The 17,939-nt window shown below is 32.3% G+C and overlaps 7 non-coding genes across 7 annotated transcripts; all 7 read left to right on the top strand.

The window, feature by feature from the left end:
* Window positions 1–3,533: 3,533 nt before the first annotated feature.
* TRNAQ-CUG (transfer RNA glutamine (anticodon CUG)) lies at window positions 3,534–3,605 on the top strand. Its single transcript has one exon. It is a non-coding gene; the product is annotated as a tRNA-Gln (tRNA).
* Window positions 3,606–5,867: 2,262 nt separating this feature from the next.
* TRNAQ-CUG (transfer RNA glutamine (anticodon CUG)) lies at window positions 5,868–5,939 on the top strand. Its single transcript has one exon. It is a non-coding gene; the product is annotated as a tRNA-Gln (tRNA).
* Window positions 5,940–8,202: 2,263 nt separating this feature from the next.
* TRNAQ-CUG (transfer RNA glutamine (anticodon CUG)) lies at window positions 8,203–8,274 on the top strand. Its single transcript has one exon. It is a non-coding gene; the product is annotated as a tRNA-Gln (tRNA).
* Window positions 8,275–10,536: 2,262 nt separating this feature from the next.
* TRNAQ-CUG (transfer RNA glutamine (anticodon CUG)) lies at window positions 10,537–10,608 on the top strand. Its single transcript has one exon. It is a non-coding gene; the product is annotated as a tRNA-Gln (tRNA).
* Window positions 10,609–12,871: 2,263 nt separating this feature from the next.
* On the top strand, window positions 12,872–12,943 carry TRNAQ-CUG (transfer RNA glutamine (anticodon CUG)). Its single transcript has one exon. It is a non-coding gene; the product is annotated as a tRNA-Gln (tRNA).
* Window positions 12,944–15,205: 2,262 nt separating this feature from the next.
* Window positions 15,206–15,277, top strand: TRNAQ-CUG (transfer RNA glutamine (anticodon CUG)). Its single transcript has one exon. It is a non-coding gene; the product is annotated as a tRNA-Gln (tRNA).
* Window positions 15,278–17,540: 2,263 nt separating this feature from the next.
* TRNAQ-CUG (transfer RNA glutamine (anticodon CUG)) lies at window positions 17,541–17,612 on the top strand. The gene has a single exon. It is a non-coding gene; the product is annotated as a tRNA-Gln (tRNA).
* The last annotated feature ends 327 nt before the right edge of the window (window positions 17,613–17,939 follow it).

Here is a 17,939-nt window from a genome sequence, read left to right as displayed (position 1 = left end):
TGACCTTCCTGAGCTGTAAGATTATTGTTTGCCTTTACTTGTTGGAATTTTTGGTTTGAAAAATGTAATATTTAAGAACTTACTGTGACTTATTACCCTATAGATAAGTATTTATGCATATGTAGCAGTGCGAGTGTGTATGACTATATTAAAATATAAACATATAAATCATAACTAAACATAGCTAGTAGAGGTGAAAATAACAAAGAGTTGATGCCTATCCACATTTGAATCATGAGTATCTTTTCCTCTTTTTTCTATATATTCAGAAATTGAGATAGTTGTTTTTTGCTCATTGTTTTTGTAACAATATAGCTGATTTATACAGTGCGCATGAGTTGTGTATAGTGGTGAAAAGAAAATTAGATCAGTATCTACCTATAATACATCTAATCAAAAGATTATACTTTATGATTGCAGATTGACTCTTGAAAATCTGTCTGAGGACCTTTCTACTACACAAGTCCAACACTAATGTTCAGAATGACAAATCTTGTATCTCAATAATGCTGCAATTTTGATTCCTCTAGTTTTGTTTTGAGGACTGCGTCTACTTTAAAATGTGCTATCTTGTCCTGATCAATAACAGGAAGGTTAAAAAGGTAGTGTTGTGAATTAGCTCTCTGAAATGTGTTTGAGAAAAACAGGATATGATTTAAAAATGTCTAGGTATTTTGACAAGACCTTTGTGTCACATGTATTGCACATTTTGAGTTTCTACAACTTGCAAACAGCTGAAAGACATTTAGAAAACAATAATGTAATGACTGATTCAGCCTACTGGTATTTGCTGTGTGCAATCAATGAGCAAAGCTGACAGATGAGTAGTAGTTCATGAGCAACAAAACGGCCCACTAAAGATGAAGTCAGATAATTGAATTCAAATTTCAAAGAGCTAACCATTATACCATGGAACCACCTCTACCAGAGACAGAGATACTGCTGCAGCAATTTGTAAATTTAAAAGGTTTTATTGTCGTACAATCAAAAACGAACAACATTTTATAACTTTCATAATATGGTAAACTTTTACATATTTAAAATACTTATGGAAGGATGCCATTCAAAAAATACAAATAGCATGATAACTCTTTTACTATTAATATCCAATTGGGATATAGTTTTTGCAGCAACAATAAAGCTTCCAACTGAGGCATTCTCTTCTTTCACAATGGCAAAAAATCTCAACTCAGGGAGGGTTCCATGGTGTAATGGTCAGCACTCTGGACTCTGAATCCAGTGATCCCAGTTCAAATCTCAGTGGGACCTTCCAACCTTTTAGAATTTAATAAGCCATTGACTTTTAAGAATTTTAGTCTCAGAAAATATAATCTTCACTTTATATACTTATACATATAAACTTGTATATAGCTATTGATGTGTATGTAGCCATATCTTTCTTTGTAGCTCCATGAAAATATAAAATACAAATGATTAAATATTGAATCTGTAGAGGTGAAAATCAGAAACAGATGTTGTCTATCCACATTTTAACACAAGTAGATTTTCCTCTATCTTCTCCATGTCCAGGAAATGAGATAGTTTCTTTTTGCTCATTTCTTTCTGACCATATTCTTAACTTCTACAGTGCATTTCATATGTTAATTATTTTGAAAGAGAAAACAAGATTAATACCTATGATACGTCTAATCAAATGAGAGTATTTTTTGATTGTGGAATTACCATTGAAAATAAGTGTGAAGTTTGTTTCCTTTTTCAGTTTCAAGGTTAACATCAAAACTGTATTTCTTCAATCGCAGTAATACCCCACTTTTGATTCCTCTACTCATGGTTTATGGAGGCTTGTTAATTAAATTATGCCCCATTTACATTATCAGTAAACAGAAGATTTAAAAATGTAGTGTCTTGAGTAATCCTTCTGAAATGAGTTTGAAAAAATCCCTTATATATTTGTAAAATGGCCCCACAGTGATTTGAACTCAGATAGCTGGATTCAAAGGCCCAAGTGCTAACCATCATAGAACCACTCATGCTAACAAAAAAAGCACAAATTGCTGCAGCAATTTTGAAATATGGTAGTTTTTAATATTACGCAAACTAAGATGAACAGCATTTTATTAATTTCATATTTTGGTAAACATTTGCATATTTAAAACTGCTTGGAAAGGATGTTGCCCAAAGCAGTTATATAACATTAAACTTTGTTGGATATTCCTTACCACATGGGGTATCTTTTTGCAATAACATATAAGCGGCAAACTGAGGAATTATCTTCGGTAACAATGGAAACTTCACACCAGTACAGAAGCCGTCCATAATGTAATGGTAGGCACCTTGAACACTTAATCCAGTGATCCCTGTTCAAATTTCAGTTTGACCTTCCTGAGCTGTAAGATTATTGTTTGCCTTTACTTGTTGGAATTTTTGGTTTGAAAAATGTAATATTTAAGAACTTACTGTGACTTATTACCCTATAGATAAGTATTTATGCATATGTAGCAGTGCGAGTGTGTATGACTATATTAAAATATAAACATATAAATCATAACTAAACATAGCTAGTAGAGGTGAAAATAACAAAGAGTTGATGCCTATCCACATTTGAATCATGAGTATCATTTCCTCTTTTTTCTATATATTCAGAAATTGAGATAGTTCTTTTTTGCTCATTGTTTTTGTAACAATATAGCTGATTTATACAGTGAGCATGAGTTGTATATAGTGGTGAAAAGAAAATCAGATCAGTATCTACCTATAATACATCTAATCAAAAGATTATACTTTATGATTGCAGATTGACTCTTGGAAATCTGTCTGAGGACCTTTCTACTACACAATTCCAACACTAATGTTCAGAATGACAAATCTTGTATCTCAATAATGCTGCAATTTTGATTCCTCTAGTTTTGTTTTGAGGACTGCGTCTACTTTAAAATGTTCTATCTTGTCCTGATCAATAACAGGAAGGTTAAAAAGGTAGTGTTGTGAATTAGCTCTCTGAAATGTGTTTGAGAAAAACAGGATATGATTTAAAAATGTCTAGGTATTTTGACAAGACCTTTGTGTCACGTGTATTGCACATTTTGAGTTTCTACAACTTGCAAACAGCTGAAAGACATTTAGAAAACAATAATGTAATGACTATTTCAGCCTACTGGCATTTGCTGTGTGCAATCAATGAGCAAAGCTGACAGATGAGTAGTAGTTCATGAGCAACAAAACGGCCCACTAAAGATGAAGTCAGATAATTGAATTCAAATTTCAAAGAGCTAACCATTATACCATGGAACCACCTCTACCAGAGACAGAGATACTGCTGCAGCAATTTGTGAATTTAAAAGGTTTTATTGTTGTACAATCAAAAACGAACAACATTTTATAACTTTCATAATATGGTAAACTTTTACATATTTAAAATACTTATGGAAGGATGCCATTAAAAAAATACAAATAGCATTATAACTCTTTTTACTATTAATATCCAATTGGGATATAGTTTTTGCAGCAACAATAAAGCTACCAACTGAGGCATTCTCTTCTTTCACAATGGCAAAAAATCTCAACTCATGGAGGGTTCCATGGTGTAATGGTCAGCACTCTGGACTCTGAATCCAGTGATCCGAGTTCAAATCTCGGTGGGACCTTCCAACCTTTTAGAATTTAATATGCCATTGACTTTTAAGAATTTTAGTCTCAGAAAATATAATCTTCACTTTATATACTTATACATATAAACTTGTATATAGCTATTGATGTGTATGTAGCCATATCTTTCTTTGTAGCTCCATGAAAATATAAAATACAAATGATTAAATATTGAATCTGTAGAGGTGAAAATCAGAAACAGATGTTGTCTATCCACATTTTAACACAAGTAGATTTTCCTCTATCTTCTCCATGTCCAGGAAATGAGATAGTTTCTTTTTGCTCATTTCTTTCTGACCATATTCTTAACTTCTACAGTGCATTTCATATGTTAATTATTTTGAAAGAGAAAACAAGATTAATACCTATGATACGTCTAATCAAATGCGAGTATTTTTTGATTGTGGAATTACCATTGAAAATCAGTGTGAAGTTTGTTTCCTTTTTCAGTTTCAAGGTTAACATCAAAACTGTATTTCTTCAATCGCAGTAATACCCCACTTTTGATTCCTCTACTCATGGTTTATGGAGGCTTGTTAATTAAATTATGCCCCATTTACATTATCAGTAAACAGAAGATTTAAAAATGTAGTGTCTTGAGTAATCCTTCTGAAATGAGTTTGAAAAAATCCCTTATATATTTGTAAAATGGCCCCACAGTGATTTGAACTCAGATAGCTGGATTCAAAGGCCCAAGTGCTAACCATCATAGAACCACTCATGCAAAAAAAAAGCACAAATTGCTGCAGCAATTTTGAAATATGGCAGTTTTTAATATTACGCAAACTAAGATGAACAGCATTTTATTAATTTCATATTTTGGTAAACATTTGCATATTTAAAACTGCTTGGAAAGGATGTTGCCCAAAGCAGTTATATAACATTAAACTTTGTTGGATATTCCTTACCACATGGGGTATCTTTTTGCAATAACATATAAGCGGCAAACTGAGGAATTATCTTCGGTAACAATGGAAACTTCACACTAGTACAGAAGCCGTCCATAATGTAATGGTAGGCACCTTGAACACTTAATCCAGTGATCCCTGTTCAAATTTCAGTTTGACCTTCCTGAGCTGTAAGATTATTGTTTGCCTTTACTTGTTGGAATTTTTGGTTTGAAAAATGTAATATTTAAGAACTTACTGTGACTTATTACCCTATAGATAAGTATTTATGCATATGTAGCAGTGCGAGTGTGTATGACTATATTAAAATATAAACATATAAATCATAACTAAACATAGCTAGTAGAGGTGAAAATAACAAAGAGTTGATGCCTATCCACATTTGAATCATGAGTATCTTTTCCTCTTTTTTCTATATATTCAGAAATTGAGATAGTTGTTTTTTGCTCATTGTTTTTGTAACAATATAGCTGATTTATACAGTGCGCATGAGTTGTGTATAGTGGTGAAAAGAAAATCAGATCAGTATCTACCTATAATACATCTAATCAAAAGATTATACTTTATGATTGCAGATTGACTCTTGAAAATCTGTCTGAGGACCTTTCTACTACACAAGTCCAACACTAATGTTCAGAATGACAAATCTTGTATCTCAATAATGCTGCAATTTTGATTCCTCTAGTTTTGTTTTGAGGACTGCGTCTACTTTAAAATGTGCTATCTTGTCCTGATCAATAACAGGAAGGTTAAAAAGGTAGTGTTGTGAATTAGCTCTCTGAAATGTGTTTGAGAAAAACAGGATATGATTTAAAAATGTCTAGGTATTTTGACAAGACCTTTGTGTCACATGTATTGCACATTTTGAGTTTCTACAACTTGCAAACAGCTGAAAGACATTTAGAAAACAATAATGTAATGACTATTTCAGCCTACTGGTATTTGCTGTGTGCAATCAATGAGCAAAGCTGACAGATGAGTAGTAGTTCATGAGCAACAAAACGGCCCACTAAAGATGAAGTCAGATAATTGAATTCAAATTTCAAAGAGCTAACCATTATACCATGGAACCACCTCTACCAGAGACAGAGATACTGCTGCAGCAATTTGTAAATTTAAAAGGTTTTATTGTCGTACAATCAAAAACGAACAACATTTTATAACTTTCATAATATGGTAAACTTTTACATATTTAAAATACTTATGGAAGGATGCCATTCAAAAAATACAAATAGCATGATAACTCTTTTTACTATTAATATCCAATTGGGATATAGTTTTTGCAGCAACAATAAAGCTACCAACTGAGGCATTCTCTTCTTTCACAATGGCAAAAAATCTCAACTCAGGGAGGGTTCCATGGTGTAATGGTCAGCACTCTGGACTCTGAATCCAGTGATCCGAGTTCAAATCTGGGTGGGACCTTCCAACCTTTTAGAATTTAATATGCCATTGACTTTTAAGAATTTTAGTCTCAGAAAATATAATCTTCACTTTATATACTTATACATATAAACTTGTATATAGCTATTGATGTGTATGTAGCCATATCTTTCTTTGTAGCTCCATGAAAATATAAAATACAAATGATTAAATATGGAATCTGTAGAGGTGAAAATCAGAAACAGATGTTGTCTATCCACATTTTAACACAAGTAGATTTTCCTCTTCTTCTCTATGTCCAGGAAATGAGATAGTTTCTTGTTGCTCATTTCTTTCTGACCATATTCTTAACTTCTACAGTGCATTTCATATGTTAATTATTTTGAAAGAGAAAACAAGATTAATACCTATGATACGTCTAATCAAATGAAAGTATTTTTTGGTTGTGGAATTACCATTGAAAATCAGTGTGAAGTTTGTTTCCTTTTTCAGTTTCAAGGTTAACATCAAAACTGTATTTCTTCAATCGCAGTAATACCCCACTTTTGATTCCTCTACTCATGGTTTATGGAGGCTTGTTAATTAAATTATGCCCCATTTACATTATCAGTAAACAGAAGATTAAAAAATGTAGTGTCTTGAGTAATCCTTCTGAAATGAGTTTGAAAAAATCCCTTATATATTTGTAAAATGGCCCCACAGCGATTTGAACTCAGATAGCTGGATTCAAAGGCCCAAGTGCTAACCATCATAGAACCACTCATGCTAAAAAAAAAAGCACAAATTGCTGCAGCAATTTTGAAATATGGTAGTTTTTAGTATTACACAAACTAAGATGAACAGCATTTTATTAATTTCATATTTTGGTAAACATTTGCATATTTAAAACTGCTTGGAAAGGATGTTGCCCAAAGCAGTTATATAACATTAAACTTTGTTGGATATTCCTTACCACATCGGGTATCTTTTTGCAATAACATATAAGCGGCAAACTGAGGAATTATCTTCGGTAACAATGGAAACTTCACACTAGTACAGAAGCCGTCCATAATGTAATGGTAGGCACCTTGAACACTTAATGCAGTGATCCCTGTTCAAATTTCAGTTTGACCTTCCTGAGCTGTAAGATTATTGTTTGCCTTTACTTGTTGGAATTTTTGGTTTGAAAAATGTAATATTTAAGAACTTACTGTGACTTATTACCCTATAGATAAGTATTTATGCATATGTAGCAGTGCGAGTGTGTATGACTATATTAAAATATAAACATATAAATCATAACTAAACATAGCTAGTAGAGGTGAAAATAATAAAGAGTTGATGCCTATCCACATTTGAATCATGAGTATCATTTCCTCTTTTTTCTATATATTCAGAAATTGAGATAGTTGTTTTTTGCTCATTGTTTTTGTAACAATATAGCTGATTTATACAGTGAGCATGAGTTGTGTATAGTGGTGAAAAGAAAATCAGATCAGTATCTACCTATAATACATCTAATCAAAAGATTATACTTTATGATTGCAGATTGACTCTTGGAAATCTGTCTGAGGACCTTTCTACTACACAATTCCAACACTAATGTTCAGAATGACAAATCTTGTATCTCAATAATGCTGCAATTTTGATTCCTCTAGTTTTGTTTTGAGGACTGCGTCTACTTTAAAATGTGCTATCTTGTCCTGATCAATAACAGGAAGGTTAAAAAGGTAGTGTTGTGAATTAGCTCTCTGAAATGTGTTTGAGAAAAACAGGATATGATTTAAAAATGTCTAGGTATTTTGACAAGACCTTTGTGTCACATGTATTGCACATTTTGAGTTTCTACAACTTGCAAACAGCTGAAAGACATTTAGAAAACAATAATGTAATGACTATTTCAGCCTACTGGCATTTGCTGTGTGCAATCAATGAGCAAAGCTGACAGATGAGTAGTAGTTCATGAGCAACAAAACGGCCCACTAAAGATGAAGTCAGATAATTGAATTCAAATTTCAAAGAGCTAACCATTATACCATGGAACCACCTCTACCAGAGACAGAGATACTGCTGCAGCAATTTATAAATTTAAAAGGTTTTATTGTTGTACAATCAAAAACGAACAACATTTTATAACTTTCATAATATGGTAAACTTTTACATATTTAAAATACTTATGGAAGGATGCCATTAAAAAAATACAAATAGCATTATAACTCTTTTTACTATTAATATCCAATTGGGATATAGTTTTTGCAGCAACAATAAAGCTACCAACTGAGGCATTCTCTTCTTTCACAATGGCAAAAAATCTCAACTCATGGAGGGTTCCATGGTGTAATGCTCAGCACTCTGGACTCTGAATCCAGTGATCTGAGTTCAAATCTCGGTGGGACCTTCCAACCTTTTAGAATTTAATATGCCATTGACTTTTAAGAATTTTAGTCTCAGAAAATATAATCTTCACTTTATATACTTATAAATATAAACTTGTATATAGCTATTGATGTGTATGTAGCCATATCTTTCTTTGTAGCTCCATGAAAATATAAAATACAAATGATTAAATATTGAATCTGTAGAGGTGAAAATCAGAAACAGATGTTGTCTATCCACATTTTAACACAAGTAGATTTTCCTCTATCTTCTCCATGTCCAGGAAATGAGATAGTTTCTTTTTGCTCATTTCTTTCTGACCATATTCTTAACTTCTACAGTGCATTTCATATGTTAATTATTTTGAAAGAGAAAACAAGATTAATACCTATGATACGTCTAATCAAATGAGAGTATTTTTTGATTGTGGAATTACAATTGAAAATCAGTGTGAAGTTTGTTTCCTTTTTCAGTTTCAAGGTTAACATCAAAACTGTATTTCTTCAATCGCAGTAATACCCCACTTTTGATTCCTCTACTCATGGTTTATGGAGGCTTGTTAATTAAATTATGCCCCATTTACATTATCAGTAAACAGAAGATTTAAAAATGTAGTGTCTTGAGTAATCCTTCTGAAATGAGTTTGAAAAAATCCCTTATATATTTGTAAAATGGCCCCACAGTGATTTGAACTCAGATAGCTGGATTCAAAGGCCCAAGTGCTAACCATCATAGAACCACTCATGCAAAAAAAAAGCACAAATTGCTGCAGCAATTTTGAAATATGGCAGTTTTTAATATTACGCAAACTAAGATGAACAGCATTTTATTAATTTCATATTTTGGTAAACATTTGCATATTTAAAACTGCTTGGAAAGGATGTTGCCCAAAGCAGTTATATAACATTAAACTTTGTTGGATATTCCTTACCACATGGGGTATCTTTTTGCAATAACATATAAGCGGCAAACTGAGGAATTATCTTCGGTAACAATGGAAACTTCACACTAGTACAGAAGCCGTCCATAATGTAATGGTAGGCACCTTGAACACTTAATCCAGTGATCCCTGTTCAAATTTCAGTTTGACCTTCCTGAGCTGTAAGATTATTGTTTGCCTTTACTTGTTGGAATTTTTGGTTTGAAAAATGTAATATTTAAGAACTTACTGTGACTTATTACCCTATAGATAAGTATTTATGCATATGTAGCAGTGCGAGTGTGTATGACTATATTAAAATATAAACATATAAATCATAACTAAACATAGCTAGTAGAGGTGAAAATAACAAAGAGTTGATGCCTATCCACATTTGAATCATGAGTATCTTTTCCTCTTTTTTCTATATATTCAGAAATTGAGATAGTTGTTTTTTGCTCATTGTTTTTGTAACAATATAGCTGATTTATACAGTGCGCATGAGTTGTGTATAGTGGTGAAAAGAAAATCAGATCAGTATCTACCTATAATACATCTAATCAAAAGATTATACTTTATGATTGCAGATTGACTCTTGAAAATCTGTCTGAGGACCTTTCTACTACACAAGTCCAACACTAATGTTCAGAATGACAAATCTTGTATCTCAATAATGCTGCAATTTTGATTCCTCTAGTTTTGTTTTGAGGACTGCGTCTACTTTAAAATGTGCTATCTTGTCCTGATCAATAACAGGAAGGTTAAAAAGGTAGTGTTGTGAATTAGCTCTCTGAAATGTGTTTGAGAAAAACAGGATATGATTTAAAAATGTCTAGGTATTTTGACAAGACCTTTGTGTCACATGTATTGCACATTTTGAGTTTCTACAACTTGCAAACAGCTGAAAGACATTTAGAAAACAATAATGTAATGACTATTTCAGCCTACTGGTATTTGCTGTGTGCAATCAATGAGCAAAGCTGACAGATGAGTAGTAGTTCATGAGCAACAAAACGGCCCACTAAAGATGAAGTCAGATAATTGAATTCAAATTTCAAAGAGCTAACCATTATACCATGGAACCACCTCTACCAGAGACAGAGATACTGCTGCAGCAATTTGTAAATTTAAAAGGTTTTATTGTCGTACAATCAAAAACGAACAACATTTTATAACTTTCATAATATGGTAAACTTTTACATATTTAAAATACTTATGGAAGGATGCCATTCAAAAAATACAAATAGCATGATAACTCTTTTTACTATTAATATCCAATTGGGATATAGTTTTTGCAGCAACAATAAAGCTACCAACTGAGGCATTCTCTTCTTTCACAATGGCAAAAAATCTCAACTCAGGGAGGGTTCCATGGTGTAATGGTCAGCACTCTGGACTCTGAATCCAGTGATCCGAGTTCAAATCTGGGTGGGACCTTCCAACCTTTTAGAATTTAATATGCCATTGACTTTTAAGAATTTTAGTCTCAGAAAATATAATCTTCACTTTATATACTTATACATATAAACTTGTATATAGCTATTGATGTGTATGTAGCCATATCTTTCTTTGTAGCTCCATGAAAATATAAAATACAAATGATTAAATATGGAATCTGTAGAGGTGAAAATCAGAAACAGATGTTGTCTATCCACATTTTAACACAAGTAGATTTTCCTCTTCTTCTCTATGTCCAGGAAATGAGATAGTTTCTTGTTGCTCATTTCTTTCTGACCATATTCTTAACTTCTACAGTGCATTTCATATGTTAATTATTTTGAAAGAGAAAACAAGATTAATACCTATGATACGTCTAATCAAATGAAAGTATTTTTTGGTTGTGGAATTACCATTGAAAATCAGTGTGAAGTTTGTTTCCTTTTTCAGTTTCAAGGTTAACATCAAAACTGTATTTCTTCAATCGCAGTAATACCCCACTTTTGATTCCTCTACTCATGGTTTATGGAGGCTTGTTAATTAAATTATGCCCCATTTACATTATCAGTAAACAGAAGATTAAAAAATGTAGTGTCTTGAGTAATCCTTCTGAAATGAGTTTGAAAAAATCCCTTATATATTTGTAAAATGGCCCCACAGCGATTTGAACTCAGATAGCTGGATTCAAAGGCCCAAGTGCTAACCATCATAGAACCACTCATGCTAAAAAAAAAAGCACAAATTGCTGCAGCAATTTTGAAATATGGTAGTTTTTAGTATTACACAAACTAAGATGAACAGCATTTTATTAATTTCATATTTTGGTAAACATTTGCATATTTAAAACTGCTTGGAAAGGATGTTGCCCAAAGCAGTTATATAACATTAAACTTTGTTGGATATTCCTTACCACATCGGGTATCTTTTTGCAATAACATATAAGCGGCAAACTGAGGAATTATCTTCGGTAACAATGGAAACTTCACACTAGTACAGAAGCCGTCCATAATGTAATGGTAGGCACCTTGAACACTTAATGCAGTGATCCCTGTTCAAATTTCAGTTTGACCTTCCTGAGCTGTAAGATTATTGTTTGCCTTTACTTGTTGGAATTTTTGGTTTGAAAAATGTAATATTTAAGAACTTACTGTGACTTATTACCCTATAGATAAGTATTTATGCATATGTAGCAGTGCGAGTGTGTATGACTATATTAAAATATAAACATATAAATCATAACTAAACATAGCTAGTAGAGGTGAAAATAATAAAGAGTTGATGCCTATCCACATTTGAATCATGAGTATCATTTCCTCTTTTTTCTATATATTCAGAAATTGAGATAGTTGTTTTTTGCTCATTGTTTTTGTAACAATATAGCTGATTTATACAGTGAGCATGAGTTGTGTATAGTGGTGAAAAGAAAATCAGATCAGTATCTACCTATAATACATCTAATCAAAAGATTATACTTTATGATTGCAGATTGACTCTTGGAAATCTGTCTGAGGACCTTTCTACTACACAATTCCAACACTAATGTTCAGAATGACAAATCTTGTATCTCAATAATGCTGCAATTTTGATTCCTCTAGTTTTGTTTTGAGGACTGCGTCTACTTTAAAATGTGCTATCTTGTCCTGATCAATAACAGGAAGGTTAAAAAGGTAGTGTTGTGAATTAGCTCTCTGAAATGTGTTTGAGAAAAACAGGATATGATTTAAAAATGTCTAGGTATTTTGACAAGACCTTTGTGTCACATGTATTGCACATTTTGAGTTTCTACAACTTGCAAACAGCTGAAAGACATTTAGAAAACAATAATGTAATGACTATTTCAGCCTACTGGCATTTGCTGTGTGCAATCAATGAGCAAAGCTGACAGATGAGTAGTAGTTCATGAGCAACAAAACGGCCCACTAAAGATGAAGTCAGATAATTGAATTCAAATTTCAAAGAGCTAACCATTATACCATGGAACCACCTCTACCAGAGACAGAGATACTGCTGCAGCAATTTATAAATTTAAAAGGTTTTATTGTTGTACAATCAAAAACGAACAACATTTTATAACTTTCATAATATGGTAAACTTTTACATATTTAAAATACTTATGGAAGGATGCCATTAAAAAAATACAAATAGCATTATAACTCTTTTTACTATTAATATCCAATTGGGATATAGTTTTTGCAGCAACAATAAAGCTACCAACTGAGGCATTCTCTTCTTTCACAATGGCAAAAAATCTCAACTCATGGAGGGTTCCATGGTGTAATGCTCAGCACTCTGGACTCTGAATCCAGTGATCTGAGTTCAAATCTCGGTGGGACCTTCCAACCTTTTAGAATTTAATATGCCATTGACTTTTAAGAATTTTAGTCTCAGAAAATATAATCTTCACTTTATATACTTATAAATATAAACTTGTATATAGCTATTGATGTGTATGTAGCCATATCTTTCTTTGTAGCTCCATGAAAATATAAAATACAAATGATTAAATATTGAATCTGTAGAGGTGAAAATCAGAAACAGATGTTGTCTATCCACATTTTAACACAAGTAGATTTTCCTCTATCTTCTCCATGTCCAGGAAATGAGATAGTTTCTTTTTGCTCATTTCTTTCTGACCATATTCTTAACTTCTACAGTGCATTTCATATGTTAATTATTTTGAAAGAGAAAACAAGATTAATACCTATGATACGTCTAATCAAATGAGAGTATTTTTTGATTGTGGAATTACAATTGAAAATCAGTGTGAAGTTTGTTTCCTTTTTCAGTTTCAAGGTTAACATCAAAACTGTATTTCTTCAATCGCAGTAATACCCCACTTTTGATTCCTCTACTCATGGTTTATGGAGGCTTGTTAATTAAATTATGCCCCATTTACATTATCAGTAAACAGAAGATTTAAAAATGTAGTGTCTTGAGTAATCCTTCTGAAATGAGTTTGAAAAAATCCCTTATATATTTGTAAAATGGCCCCACAGTGATTTGAACTCAGATAGCTGGATTCAAAGGCCCAAGTGCTAACCATCATAGAACCACTCATGCAAAAAAAAAGCACAAATTGCTGCAGCAATTTTGAAATATGGCAGTTTTTAATATTACGCAAACTAAGATGAACAGCATTTTATTAATTTCATATTTTGGTAAACATTTGCATATTTAAAACTGCTTGGAAAGGATGTTGCCCAAAGCAGTTATATAACATTAAACTTTGTTGGATATTCCTTACCACATGGGGTATCTTTTTGCAATAACATATAAGCGGCAAACTGAGGAATTATCTTCGGTAACAATGGAAACTTCACACTAGTACAGAAGCCGTCCATAATGTAATGGTAGGCACCTTGAACACTTAATCCAGTGATCCCTGTTCAAATTTCAGTTTGACCTTCCTGAGCTGTAAGATTATTGTTTGCCTTTACTTGTTGGAATTTTTGGTTTGAAAAATGTAATATTTAAGAACTTACTGTGACTTATTACCCTATAGATAAGTATTTATGCATATGTAGCAGTGCGAGTGTGTATGACTATATTAAAATATAAACATATAAATCATAACTAAACATAGCTAGTAGAGGTGAAAATAACAAAGAGTTGATGCCTATCCACATTTGAATCATGAGTATCTTTTCCTCTTTTTTCTATATATTCAGAAATTGAGATAGTTGTTTTTTGCTCATTGTTTTTGTAACAATATAGCTGATTTATACAGTGCGCATGAGTTGTGTATAGTGGTGAAAAGAAAATCAGATCAGTATCTACCTATAATACATCTAATCAAAAGATTATACTTTATGATTGCAGATTGACTCTTGAAAATCTGTCTGAGGACCTTTCTACTACACAAGTCCAACACTAATGTTCAGAATGACAAATCTTGTATCTCAATAATGCTGCAATTTTGATTCCTCTAGTTTTGTTTTGAGGACTGCGTCTACTTTAAAATGTGCTATCTTGTCCTGATCAATAACAGGAAGGTTAAAAAGGTAGTGTTGTGAATTAGCTCTCTGAAATGTGTTTGAGAAAAACAGGATATGATTTAAAAATGTCTAGGTATTTTGACAAGACCTTTGTGTCACATGTATTGCACATTTTGAGTTTCTACAACTTGCAAACAGCTGAAAGACATTTAGAAAACAATAATGTAATGACTATTTCAGCCTACTGGTATTTGCTGTGTGCAATCAATGAGCAAAGCTGACAGATGAGTAGTAGTTCATGAGCAACAAAACGGCCCACTAAAGATGAAGTCAGATAATTGAATTCAAATTTCAAAGAGCTAACCATTATACCATGGAACCACCTCTACCAGAGACAGAGATACTGCTGCAGCAATTTGTAAATTTAAAAGGTTTTATTGTCGTACAATCAAAAACGAACAACATTTTATAACTTTCATAATATGGTAAACTTTTACATATTTAAAATACTTATGGAAGGATGCCATTCAAAAAATACAAATAGCATGATAACTCTTTTTACTATTAATATCCAATTGGGATATAGTTTTTGCAGCAACAATAAAGCTACCAACTGAGGCATTCTCTTCTTTCACAATGGCAAAAAATCTCAACTCAGGGAGGGTTCCATGGTGTAATGGTCAGCACTCTGGACTCTGAATCCAGTGATCCGAGTTCAAATCTGGGTGGGACCTTCCAACCTTTTAGAATTTAATATGCCATTGACTTTTAAGAATTTTAGTCTCAGAAAATATAATCTTCACTTTATATACTTATACATATAAACTTGTATATAGCTATTGATGTGTATGTAGCCATATCTTTCTTTGTAGCTCCATGAAAATATAAAATACAAATGATTAAATATGGAATCTGTAGAGGTGAAAATCAGAAACAGATGTTGTCTATCCACATTTTAACACAAGTAGATTTTCCTCTTCTTCTCTATGTCCAGGAAATGAGATAGTTTCTTGTTGCTCATTTCTTTCTGACCATATTCTTAACTTCTACAGTGCATTTCATATGTTAATTATTTTGAAAGAGAAAACAAGATTAATACCTATGATACGTCTAATCAAATGAAAGTATTTTTTGGTTGTGGAATTACCATTGAAAATCAGTGTGAAGTTTGTTTCCTTTTTCAGTTTCAAGGTTAACATCAAAACTGTATTTCTTCAATCGCAGTAATACCCCACTTTTGATTCCTCTACTCATGGTTTATGGAGGCTTGTTAATTAAATTATGCCCCATTTACATTATCAGTAAACAGAAGATTAAAAAATGTAGTGTCTTGAGTAATCCTTCTGAAATGAGTTTGAAAAAATCCCTTATATATTTGTAAAATGGCCCCACAGCGATTTGAACTCAGATAGCTGGATTCAAAGGCCCAAGTGCTAACCATCATAGAACCACTCATGCTAAAAAAAAAAGCACAAATTGCTGCAGCAATTTTGAAATATGGTAGTTTTTAGTATTACACAAACTAAGATGAACAGCATTTTATTAATTTCATATTTTGGTAAACATTTGCATATTTAAAACTGCTTGGAAAGGATGTTGCCCAAAGCAGTTATATAACATTAAACTTTGTTGGATATTCCTTACCACATCGGGTATCTTTTTGCAATAACATATAAGCGGCAAACTGAGGAATTATCTTCGGTAACAATGGAAACTTCACACTAGTACAGAAGCCGTCCATAATGTAATGGTAGGCACCTTGAACACTTAATGCAGTGATCCCTGTTCAAATTTCAGTTTGACCTTCCTGAGCTGTAAGATTATTGTTTGCCTTTACTTGTTGGAATTTTTGGTTTGAAAAATGTAATATTTAAGAACTTACTGTGACTTATTACCCTATAGATAAGTATTTATGCATATGTAGCAGTGCGAGTGTGTATGACTATATTAAAATATAAACATATAAATCATAACTAAACATAGCTAGTAGAGGTGAAAATAATAAAGAGTTGATGCCTATCCACATTTGAATCATGAGTATCATTTCCTCTTTTTTCTATATATTCAGAAATTGAGATAGTTGTTTTTTGCTCATTGTTTTTGTAACAATATAGCTGATTTATACAGTGAGCATGAGTTGTGTATAGTGGTGAAAAGAAAATCAGATCAGTATCTACCTATAATACATCTAATCAAAAGATTATACTTTATGATTGCAGATTGACTCTTGGAAATCTGTCTGAGGACCTTTCTACTACACAATTCCAACACTAATGTTCAGAATGACAAATCTTGTATCTCAATAATGCTGCAATTTTGATTCCTCTAGTTTTGTTTTGAGGACTGCGTCTACTTTAAAATGTGCTATCTTGTCCTGATCAATAACAGGAAGGTTAAAAAGGTAGTGTTGTGAATTAGCTCTCTGAAATGTGTTTGAGAAAAACAGGATATGATTTAAAAATGTCTAGGTATTTTGACAAGACCTTTGTGTCACATGTATTGCACATTTTGAGTTTCTACAACTTGCAAACAGCTGAAAGACATTTAGAAAACAATAATGTAATGACTATTTCAGCCTACTGGCATTTGCTGTGTGCAATCAATGAGCAAAGCTGACAGATGAGTAGTAGTTCATGAGCAACAAAACGGCCCACTAAAGATGAAGTCAGATAATTGAATTCAAATTTCAAAGAGCTAACCATTATACCATGGAACCACCTCTACCAGAGACAGAGATACTGCTGCAGCAATTTATAAATTTAAAAGGTTTTATTGTTGTACAATCAAAAACGAACAACATTTTATAACTTTCATAATATGGTAAACTTTTACATATTTAAAATACTTATGGAAGGATGCCATTAAAAAAATACAAATAGCATTATAACTCTTTTTACTATTAATATCCAATTGGGATATAGTTTTTGCAGCAACAATAAAGCTACCAACTGAGGCATTCTCTTCTTTCACAATGGCAAAAAATCTCAACTCATGGAGGGTTCCATGGTGTAATGCTCAGCACTCTGGACTCTGAATCCAGTGATCTGAGTTCAAATCTCGGTGGGACCTTCCAACCTTTTAGAATTTAATATGCCATTGACTTTTAAGAATTTTAGTCTCAGAAAATATAATCTTCACTTTATATACTTATAAATATAAACTTGTATATAGCTATTGATGTGTATGTAGCCATATCTTTCTTTGTAGCTCCATGAAAATATAAAATACAAATGATTAAATATTGAATCTGTAGAGGTGAAAATCAGAAACAGATGTTGTCTATCCACATTTTAACACAAGTAGATTTTCCTCTATCTTCTCCATGTCCAGGAAATGAGATAGTTTCTTTTTGCTCATTTCTTTCTGACCATATTCTTAACTTCTACAGTGCATTTC

Source organism: Pleurodeles waltl, chromosome 2_1 (genome assembly GCF_031143425.1).
Source record: "Pleurodeles waltl isolate 20211129_DDA chromosome 2_1, aPleWal1.hap1.20221129, whole genome shotgun sequence".
NCBI classification, from domain to species: Eukaryota; Metazoa; Chordata; class Amphibia; order Caudata; family Salamandridae; genus Pleurodeles; species Pleurodeles waltl.
The sequence above is the reverse complement of the archived record's forward strand: the minus strand, read 5'-3'. Positions and strand labels throughout refer to the sequence as shown.